We start from the raw sequence: 8,508 nt of genomic DNA on the forward strand, positions 1-8,508 counted from the left end.
GGGAATGTACCCCATTTCACATTCAAGAGCTTAAGGTACAACTCCATCTCTCTTTTGCTCTCTCTCTGACACACACACGTACACACACGTGCACACACCATAACACCACTCAATGAGAGAAACTAGTGAAGACTAATATAATGTTTTTGTACATTTTATTACAAACATGTTGAGCCATAAAAAAGCATACATAAATACCATAACAACAGTGAATGGTGACAAAACAAAAAGAACGACTGACCAGCAGACTTCTCCTTACTCTCTCTCTCACACACACACACACACACACCACACACACACCACACACACACACACACACACACACACACACACACACCACACACACACACACACACACACACACACCACACACCACACACACACACACACGACACACACACACACACATAATATTAGGCTATAGCCTATTGTCTCTGTTAACTGGAGTGCAGCTAGATGACTCTGACTCTGTCGTTGTGGATGTCAGGGCGCCTGTTCGTCTACTGGGACAATCTTCAGGCTGGAGGTGCGTGTAAGTGTGAGGGCACGGCGAGCAGAACTCTTGAACCCACTCCAAGGAACGCATAGAGCAGCGGATTCAAGCAGCAGTGAGCGTACGCCATTGGTTCAGACACCGCTAACCACACCCCCAGGGCTGATCCAGCGTACAGCTCGAGGATCAGCTCCAAGCGAGGAGCGCATCCACGGCAATGCCAATGCAGTACGGCAGCCAGCAGAGGAAGAAACAGAGAACCAGAGCTACAGTGGTCCGCACCGCCCTCCTCTTCTGTCTCTGGCCACCCAGAGGGCGCGGGTCAGCCTGGACACAATCACGCAGTAACACACCAGCAGCACCAGGCCCGCGCACACCAGGCCCACCAGCACAGTCTGCAGGTGGAACAGGGACACCCACAGCGGGGCGTTCTCCGGTGGGTAGAGCCTCGTGCACACCATCTCCCCCTCCCCTGCCTCCTGGGTCCGAGCGAACACCATGTCAGGGATGGCCAGGAGACCAGCAGGCAGCCAAGCGCCAGCATACACCAGCCTGCGTGCCAGCAGCTGCCGGGTGTGTGTGGTGCTGGTTACCGTGGCTTTTACCACTGCAAGTAGGGTCCAGACTGATGAAGGCTAGGATCAGCACACTGCCGTATAGGTTCACTGTGTAGATGACGTGCACGCCCACGCACATGACCGCTCCGACGCGCCAGTCCCCGAGCGCAGCATCTACAGCCCAGAAGGGCAGTGCCAGAACGAAGAGCAGGTCGGCAGCGGAGAGGTGCAGCCGGTAGAGGTCCGTTAGGCTTAGACGGGCCTTCCGCTGGCAGCCCAGTACGAACACCACCAGGCCGTTCCCAGTGATCCCCAGGGTGAAGATGAAACCGTACACCACCGGGAGGAAGATACGCTGCACACTTGGGCTCAGCAGCTCACGGTCACACGGCTCCTCAAATCCAGTGCCGATATCCCCCAAGCCAGAACCAAAACCGGAACTTGTGTCATTGTAGTCATAATCCGATTCTGGTATCACAAAGTGCTTCAGAGAGAGGAAGAAAGAGAGGATAATTGAGTAAACTTGCAAATACATGTGCAAAACTCTAAGAATCTGATACAATCTGATAAGTGAATAACATGATAACTGAAATAAATGTTCCAGTAATATAAAGTCCCATAAAAGTTTGTTAACATGGTCTAAATACTGAATGAAACCGTACCTCATAATAGGACATGATGGAGCCAGCTTACTCTCTGTCTCCGTTCTTTACGGCCCTTTTCGTTTTGTACCTGGTGAGATTAAATAGCCGGTGAGGCGTGCCAACACCGCRCCCTCACTCGCTCCACCCTCAACCCACACGCACACACACACATCTGTGTCCCGTGGAAACGCTTTTCCTGTTTTCGAGGTGTCAGGTGCTGAAAGTGGCACAGGATATTGAGTGTGTGTGTGTGTGTGCCTTTGTTTATTGTTTAGGCTCCTAACATCAAATCTGTGAGAATAATATTGTTGGCAATAGCATGATGATATAACACTGTTGTCTAATTGACAGTCAACCAAAGTAAAGAGGAAATGTTTTAAACACATTCTCACTGTACAGATGTAGTGTATGTGTATATGGGGGTACAGCTGCACTGTGTATGTGTGTGTGCGTGTGTGTGCGTGCATGTGTGTGTGTGTAAGAGAGATAAACAGAGAGAGGGAGAAATAGAGAACTGTTTTAGTGTTGCACCTCTTAGTCCCTTTTACACAGAGCTGAACAGTCCTCCATGAGTAGCCGGAGTTTCGGTTCTGTGAGAGAATTCTCAGTGCGTCAGTGGTGGGAAAAGTACCCAATTGTCATACTTGAGTAAAAATAAAGATACATTAATAGAAAATGACTCAGTGAAAGTTACCCAGTAAAAGTTACTCAGTAAAATATTACTTGAGTAAAAGTCAAAAAATATTTGGTTTTAAATATACTTAAATATCAAAAGTAAATGTAATTGAAAAAAATGTACTGATGTATCAAAAGTAAAAGTATAAATCATTTCAAATTCCTTATATTAAGCAAACCAGACAGCACCATTTTCTAGTTTTAGAAATGTATGGATAGCCAGGGGCACACTCCAACACTCAGACATAATTTACAAACAAAGCATTTGTGTTTAGTGAGTCTGCCAGATCAGAGGCAGTAGGGATGACCAGGGATGTTCTTTTTATAAGTGCGTGAATTGGACCATTTTCCTGTCCTGCTAAGCATTTAAAATGTAACAAGTACTTTTAGGTGTCAGGGAAAATGTATGGAGTAAAAAGTACATTATTTTCTTTAGGAATGTAGTAAAAAAGTAAAAATAAAAATAGTAAAGTGAAGTACAGATACAAAAGAATGACTTAAGTAGTACTTTACACCCCTGATTGCGTGTGTGATATTATAGTCATGAATGTCACATGCTTATCTCCTCCCATTCTCGGTTCGGTTAAATACCTGCTGGTCCTTTCACACTAAAGGAACACTGTGTCTTATTACCGTGTTGTCTCTCAGTGCACCAGTCTATGCTCCACATGCTCAACTAAAGATTGGCGCGAGATCTGGAGGCGCAGGGTGCCTTTGCTGCATTCTGGGTGCTCAGTCTACCCACAGCCAGTGTGTGAATTGTGTACAGCAGGGATCATCAACTAGATTCAGCCACGGCAGATTATTTATTGAGCGGATAGTAGGGGGCCGGACTATAATTACAAATAATTTGTAGACTGCAAATTGAACGCAAGAATCCCAAACAGATGTAATGTTTGACTAAAACATAATAATTTCAAACCTTGCCTACATTTCTATACAATCACATCTCTATTTAAAATGCGTGTGAATAATTAGGAACACATTTTCAAAAATAAAATCACTTGGAGCTGATTTCCTGGTGTTTTTATAGTCTTTTATGTCCAGCAATGAAAATTGCACACAAAAAATAATATATATACAGCGCATTGGGAAAGTATTCAGACCCCATGACTTTTTCCACATTTTGTTGCATTACAGCCTTATTTATAAAAATAAATAAAAAAGTTTAACCTTTGTAAAGAACAAATTCTTAATTAGCGCAAACTGGCTCTAAACAGAATAGAAAGAGTATTGGGAGGTCCCGGTGCACAACTGAGCAAGAGGACAAGTACATTAGAGTGTCTAGTTTGAGAAACAGACGCCTCACAAGTCCTCAACTGTCAGCTTCATTAAATACTACCCACAAAACACTAGTCTCAACATCAACAGTGAAGAGGCGATTCTGGTTAGAGCCAGTTTGCGCATTTCTGTGAAGGGAGTAGTACACAGCGTTGTACGAGATCTTCTATTTCTTGGCAATTTCTCACATGGAATAGCCTTCATTTCTCAGAACAAGAATAGACTGACGACTTTCAGAAGAAAGTCCTTTGTTTCTGGCCATTTTGAGCCTGTAATRGAACCCACACATTCTGATGCTCCAGATACTCAACTAGTCTAAAGAAGTCGTATTGCTTCTTTAATCAGCACAACTGTTTTCAGCTGTGATAACATAATTGCAAAAGGGTTTTCTAATGATCAATTAGCCTTTTAAAATGATAATCTTGGATTAGCTAACACAACGTGCCATTGGAACAGAGGAGTGACGGTTGCTGATAATGGGCTTCTTTCTGTATGCCTATGTAGATATTGTCACGCCCTGACCTTAGAGAGCCTTTATATGTCTCTAGTTGGTTTGGTCAGGGTGTGATTTGGGGTGGGCATTCTATGTTTTGTTTTCTATGTTTCTTTATTTCTATGTTTTGGCCGGGTATGGTTCTCAATCAGGGACAGCTGTCTATCGTTTTCTCTGATTGGGAATCATACTTAGGCAGCCCTTTTTCCCTCCTTTCAGTGTGGGTAGTTAACTTTGTTTGTGGCACTTAGCCCTGTAGGCTTCACGGTTGTTTTCTTCGTTTGTTGTTTTGTTGGCGTCATTTTCTAAAATAAAAGGAATATGTACGKTCACCACGCTGCACTTTGGTCTCCTTCCAACGACGGCCGTGACAGATATTCCATAAACAATCTGCCGTTTCCAGCTACAATAGTCATTTACAACATAAAACAATGTCTACACTGTATTTCTGATTAATTTGATGTTTTTTAATGGACAAAAAAWMTGCTTTTCTTTCAAAAACTAGGACATTTCAAAGTGACCCCAAACTTTTGAACGGTAGTGTATATGTAAAATATATTTATCCTCCAAAGAAGGGGAGTGGTGGAGGGGTACAAAAAAAAAGTTATTTACAATGACTGCCTACCCCGGCGGCGCTGGGCCAATTGTTGCGCCGCTCTATGGGACTCTCAATCACAGCCAGTTGTGATACAGTCTGGAATTGAACCAGGGTCTAGTAGTGGCACCTCTAGCACTGAGATGCAGTGCCTTAGACCGCTGCGCTACTCAGGAGCCAGAGTTAACATGGTCTTCTTCTAAAATTGATTAAATAAAATTTATTTTTTCCCCTCATCAATCAACACACAATGCCCCATAATGACAAAGCAAAAACAGGTTTTTAGAAATGTTTTCAAATGTATTAAAAATAAAAATGTAATACCTTATTATACATAAGTATTCAGACCCTTTGCTATGACACTCGAAATTGAGCTTAGGTCCTGTTTCCATTGATTATCCTTGAGATGTTTCTAAATCTTGACTGGAGTCCACCAGTGGTAAATTCAATTGATTGAAAATGATCTGGAAAGGCAAACACCTGTCAGTAAAAGGCACATCACAGCCCGCTTGGAGTTTGATAAAAAGCACCTAAAGACTCTCAGACCATGAGAAACAAGATTCTCTGGWCTGATGAAACCAAGATTGAAATCTTTGGCCTGAATACCAAGTGTCACGTCTGGAGGAAACCTGGCACCATCCCTATGGTGAAGCATGGTGGTGGCAGCATCATGCTGTGGGGATGTTTTTCAGCGGGAGGGACTGGGAGACTAGTCAGGATTGAGGGCAAGATGAACGGAGCAAAGTACAGAAAGATCCTTGATAAAAACCTGCTCCAGAGCGCTCAGGACCTCAGACTGGGGCGAAGGTTCACCTTCCAACAGGAAAACGATCCTAAGTGCACAGCCAAGACAATGCAGGAATGGCTTTGGGACAAGTCTCTGAATGTCCTTGAGTGGCCCAGCCAGAGCCCGGACTTGAACCCGATCGAACACCTCTGGAGAGAKCTGAAAATAACTGTGCAGCGACGCTCCCCATCCAACCGGACAGAGCTTGAGAGTATCTGCAGAGAAGAATGTGAGAATCTCCTCAAATACAGGTGTGCCAAGCTTGTAGCTTCATCATACCCAAGAAGACACAAGGCTGTAATCGCTGCCAAAGCTGCTTCAACAAAGAACTGAGTAAAGGGTCTGAATTCTTACAGTTGAAGTCGGAAGTTTACATACACTTAGGTTGGAGTCCAACAAGGAGAGGGACCGACTTCGGCGGAAGTCGTGACACCAGCGGAACCCATCCAACTTGAAGGAGCTGGATCAGTTTAGCCTTGAAGAATGGGCAAAAATCCCAGTGGCTAGATGTGCCAAGCTTATAGAGACATACCCCAAGAGACTTTCAGCTGTAATTGCTGCAAAATGTGGCTCTACAAAGTATTGACTTTTGGGGGGATGAATAGTTATGCACGCTCAAGTTTTCTGTTTTTTTGTCTTATTTCTTGTTTGTTTCACAAAAAATGGTAGGCATGTTGTGTAAATCAAATGATACAAACCCCCCAAAAAAATTTTTTTATTACAGGTTGTAAGGCAACAAAATAGGAAAAACGCCAAGGGGGTTAATTTCGCAAGCCACTGTACATGAGAAATGAGAGTAGCTGCAAAGTGGGAAGATAAGTACAGAAGGTCTTTAATTAGGCCTCTGAGGAGGAGAGGAGAGTGAGAGTCAGTATGGGTGATGAAAGGGAGAGGAGAAGAGAGCGAGAGAGAGACGAGAGAGAGAGAGAAAGAGAGAGAGAGAGAGATATATAGGATGAGGAAAGGAAAGATGTGTGAGGGTGTAGAAAGTTAGAGAGAGTGGGGTTAAGGGTGAGAGAGAACAGTAAGGTGACATCAGTCAGTGTTGTCTGAGTCTATGTCTGTACAGGATATGGCTCCCCTGTAACGAACGTCACACACACACACACACTGCTTACACCGCAAACACACACCAGGGTTCCGCAACTGGTGGCCCACGGGTGGTTTTATTTGTCCATCCCCAAAGTTTTCTGAGAAAAAAATATACATTATATAGATACAGTGCCTTCTGAAAGTATTCAGACCCCTTGACTTTTTCCACATCTGTTACGTTACAGCCTTATTCTAAAATTGATTAAATCGTTTTTTTACTCATCAATCTACACACAATACCCTATGATGGCAAAGCAAAAACAGGTTTTTAGAATTTTTAGAATTAAAAAAAAAAATTATAAACTGAAATATCACATTTACATACAGTTGAAGTCGGAAGTTTTCATACACCTTAGCCAAATACATTAAACTCAGTTTTTCACAATTCCTGACATTTAATCCTATTAAAAATAACCTGTCTTAGGTCAGTCAGGGCCACCACTTTATTTTAAGAATGTGAAATGTCAGAATAATAGTAGAGAGAATGATTATATTCAGCTTTTATTTCTTTCATCACATTCCCAGTGGGTCAGAAGTTTACATACACTCAATTAGTATTGGTAGCATTGTCTTTAAATTATTTAACTTGGGTCAAATGTTTCAGGTAGCCTTCCACAAGCTTCCCACAATAAGTTGGGTGAATTTTAGCCCATTCCTCCAGACAGAGCTGGGTGTAACTGAGTCAGGTTTATAGGCCTCTTTGCTCTCACAAACTTTTTCAGTTCTGCCCACAAATTTTCTATAGGATTGAAGTCAGGGCTTTGTGATGGCCACTCAATACCTTGACTTTGTTGCCCTTAAACCATTTTTCCACAACTTTGGAAGTTTGCTTGGACTCATTGTCCATTTGGAAGACCCATTTGCGACCAAGCTTTAACTTCCTGACTGATGTCTTGAGATGTTGCTTCAATATATCCACATCATTTTCCGTCCCATGATGCCATCTATTTTGTGAAGTGCACCAGTCTCTCCTGCAGCAAAACACCCCCACAACATGATGCTGCCACCCCCATGCTTCACGGTTGTGATGTGTGCAAGCCTCCCCTTTTTCCTCCAAACATAACGATGGTCATTATGGCCAAACAGTTCTATTTTTGTTTCATCAGACTAGAGGACATTTCTCCAAAAAGTACGATCTTTGTCCCCATGTGCAGTTGCAAACCTAGTCTGGCTTTTGTTATGGTCGTTTTGAAGCAGTGGCTTCTTCCTTGCTGACAACCTTTCAGGTTATGTCGATATAGGACTCGTTTAACTGTGGATATAGATACTTTTGTACCTGTTTCCTCCAGCATCTCACAAGGTCCTTTGCTGTTGTTCTGGGATTGATTTGCACTTTTCGCACCAAAGTACGTTAATCTCTAGGAGACAGAACGGGTCTCCTTCCTGAGCGGTATGACGGACATGGTGTTTATACTTGCGTACTATTGTTTGTACAGATGAACGTGGTACCGTCAGGCATTAGGAAATTGCTCCCAAGGATGAACCAGACTTGTGGAGGTCTACAAATGTTTTTCTGAGGTCTTGGCTGATTTCTTTGAATTTCCCATGATGTCAAGCAAAGAGGCACTGAGTTTGAAGGTACACCTTGAAATACATCCACAGGTACACCTCCAATTGACTCAAATGATGTCAATTAGCCTATCAGAAGCTTCTAAACCATGACATCCTTTTCTTGAATTTTCCAAGCTGTTTAAAGGCACAGTCAACTTAGTGTATGTAAACTTCTGACCCACTGGAATTGTGATACAGTGAATATAAGTGAAATAATCTGTCTGTAAACAATTGTTGGAAAATTACTTGTGTCATGCACAAAGTAGATTTCCTAACCGACTTGCAGAAACTATAGTTTGTTAACAAGAAATTTGTGGAATTGTTGAAAAAGAGTTTTAAT

General features: G+C 42.9%; 1 pseudogene; it reads right to left on the bottom strand.

Annotated features, from left to right (window-relative positions):
- Positions 1–418: 418 nt before the first annotated feature.
- Positions 419–1,778, bottom strand: LOC111957092 (C-X-C chemokine receptor type 4-like; annotated as a pseudogene).
- Positions 1,779–8,508: the final 6,730 nt, after the last annotated feature.

The sequence above is a fragment of the Salvelinus sp. IW2-2015 genome, linkage group LG32 (assembly GCF_002910315.2).
Source record: "Salvelinus sp. IW2-2015 linkage group LG32, ASM291031v2, whole genome shotgun sequence".
Classification (NCBI taxonomy): Eukaryota; Metazoa; Chordata; class Actinopteri; order Salmoniformes; family Salmonidae; genus Salvelinus; species Salvelinus sp. IW2-2015.